Raw genomic sequence first — 3,467 nt, forward strand, 5'->3', positions numbered from 1 at the left:
CTGTGACGGTCCTTTGTATCTTATGCAACCTCCAACGCCTTCGCACATGTACGCCATGATATATTACACAAAGAAAAATGTCTTATTTAATGTGCACCTTTGTTTTTTTAGGAACAGCGCGCGTCTAAGTGCATGTAACTTCGTACTGAATCGTTACCAATCACTCGTATGTCTATAAAGATATGTGCAAGTGGTATGTATATAAGTATATATGTATATATGAATGTATTTTTATAAATGTATATATGTATGCATATATACAATATATGCACGTATGTATACATGTATATATGCATGCATGTATGCATGCATCTCTATATGCATGTATGCATGTATACATGTTTGTATGTATATATACGTGTATGTATGCATATATGTATGCATGTATGTATATGTGTATATATGCATGTATGTATGGATGCGTGTATGTATGTATGTATGGATACGCGTTTGTATGTATGCGTGTATGTACACGTATATGTATGTATACATGTGCGTATGTATATATGTATGTATATATATCTGAGTATGCGCGTATATTTGAGAATGTGTATATATTTGAGTATGTGTGTATATTTGAGTGCATGTATATTTGAGTTTGTGTATATATATGAATGTGTATGTATGTAAATTTGTACATATGTGTATGTGTGCGTAACATGAATTGATTTGTATTTTAGCCTTGGTGCAAAAATAATCAAATCAGGGTTTTCATCTATAACAATTGTGATACGCTTTTATATATTCTTAAATTTACCCATAGACTAATTCTTAAAAATGTGTACTTCTTAAACTTATTCTTAATATAATATTTCCTCTCCTTGAAGATGAATATTTATCATAAGACACAAACCAATCCCCCATTATCAGGTTTAGTACCATTGGTATAAGTCAGTAGTGCATAACAATGTATGACACAGTCTTTGAAGCAAGTAGGTTTTCAACGCAAGATAAGTAATATTTAATACCTCTGTTATGACAACCGTGGGCGAGCTTTTTTACTAAGATACTCTTTTCTCTGATTCGATGAACTTAGTAATCTTATAAAGTATTTAGTATCTTTTCGTTAATTCATGTATGACTAGAGTTTCTTACAATTATTATTTAGACGAAAGGGTTCCCATAGTGTATTTGTCTAATTAAATATCTACGGTTGATTATGGACTGGAAGTACTGACGTTTTCTTAGAGTTTTTTAGAGTGCAGGAGCTTTCGTTTTTTTATGATAATTGTAAATATTGTTTTTATTCGGCGTTCACTTGATTAATAGAAAAATGATGAAAAATTATCAGAATATTTCTTTTGAGAGATCCTGTAACGTGAATTGCCTTTGATGTCGATTAACTCCAAAGTCGGTCACTCGCATAATTCTTTGAAATGCACAACAATGTATTCGTTCACACGTGCATTTAGTGAAATAAGTATATGACATATACATTTTTTTATATCATTGAATATGAGTATAAGTAAAAAATGATAAAGTATATACATAATAGGGGAATACTAAGACTGTATCAGTGAAGTATGTATTTGACATATACATTTTGTTTATATCATTGAATATAAGTATGAGGAAAACAATATAAATTATATATATATATATATATATATATATATATATATATATACATATATATGTATATATATATATATATATATATATATACATATATATAATAGGTGAATACTAAGACTATAACAGTGAAGTATGTATTTGACATATACATTTTGTTTATATCACTGAATATAAATATGAGTAAAAAATCATAAAGTATATATACATAATAAGGAAATACTAAGACTGTACCGTCATACTTTTTCAAAACTGAAAGTTTGATGACATCAGGTTATTGAACACTGATTCACAATGAATTACTGTTTCACCCTCTTATAAATGTATATTTCTAAGACATAATCTATAATATGTATGGAATGTAAGAGTATGTATTCATGAATGGATGCCTGTATGTGTTTGTACATATATTTGTGTGCATGCATGTATGCCTATACGAGTGTATATATGTGTGTATATGTATGTATGTATGTATGTATGTATGTATGTATGTATGTACGCGTGTGTATGTATGTATGTATGTAATGTATGTATGTATATATGTATACATGTATGTATGTATGGCCGACTGGCTGGCTGTATGGACGTATGTATGGGTGTATGGACGCATAGATGGATGTATGGACGTATGGATATATGGACGTATGTGTTTATAAATATACAGATGTAAATATGTAAACAGGTATATTTGTATACATGCATGATTGGATATGTATGCATTTAGTATACGAGTATGTATGTATTTACGAATATTCATAACTAATACCAGTTCAAATAAATTCGTACTGGCCTTCAAAACTTTGGTACATAATCATGCAATTGAACGTTTCCTTTGAAAACGATTACTATTTACCATAATCACTCTATGAAATTAGGGTTCCTTGGACTGCTTTTATCCTCTGCCTCACAAAAACTCCAACTGCATTGTACCACACCCATGGCCTTGCGCACGGGAGCGTCTCCAACGCCCCCGTTTTTTAGGCCCTGGCCTTGCGCCTCTGCCCTCATGAGCTGAGCCGGGAGGCACCATCGGCAGGATCATCCGAACCGCTTTTTCCCCCCCATTACCGTTGTCCTCCTCCTCCTCCTCCTCCGCCCTCTGCTCTGGCTTCTCCTTATTCTGTTCGTCCTCATCCTCTTCCTCCTCATCCTCCTGTTACACCTCTATCTCTTTATACTCCTCCTCCTCCTCTTCACACTTCCTCCTCTTCTTTTTTCTCCTCTTGTTCCTCGTCTTACTTTTCTTCCCCTTTCCTCTTCCATAGTCTTCTCCCTCTCATCTCTCCCTTTCTTCCCATCCTTTTCTTTCTTTGAACTCCCAAGTAATATATCTTTCTCTTTTTTTATTCCTATTTCCAAACTCCTTCCTACTAATCGCTCTATGTCTCCGGTTCATTTACTTCTTGTGATAATTCCTGTAGATGCATACACAAATACGGAACTAATCTTTTATAGCCTCTGACATGCAGGTGCTTTAACATCGGTCACTTGGAGAATATTCACGGGCTGAAACCTCAAGGTCTTGTTCTTCATTCACGAACTAATCGATGAAAGATGTTCTTTCAGTATATCCATCCACCACCTTTTGTGGAACCTTTTTTCTTTGCCTCTCCACCCTTATCCACCTCCCCTCCACCACCAGCCACACCCAGAAGAAGAATCTTTCGTAAAGGGAAACGATCGACCTTGATCCTAACCAGCAAGAAGTGGAACGGGATATCGTGCATCTTTATTCCATAGTTTTTTGTTCTTATATATTTTTTATTTTTCGATTAATTAATTGAATACTTAATAAACTGAACGATTGGCCGACCAACTGCTTAATTAGTTAATTATTTTTATTTATCTTTATTTGTTTATTTAACCAACTGCTTAATTAGTTAATCATTTTTATT

The sequence above is a fragment of the Oratosquilla oratoria genome, chromosome 13 (genome assembly GCF_046742065.1).
Source record: "Oratosquilla oratoria isolate Oo_2021 chromosome 13, ASM4674206v1, whole genome shotgun sequence".
Lineage (NCBI taxonomy): Eukaryota > Metazoa > Arthropoda > Malacostraca > Stomatopoda > Squillidae > Oratosquilla > Oratosquilla oratoria.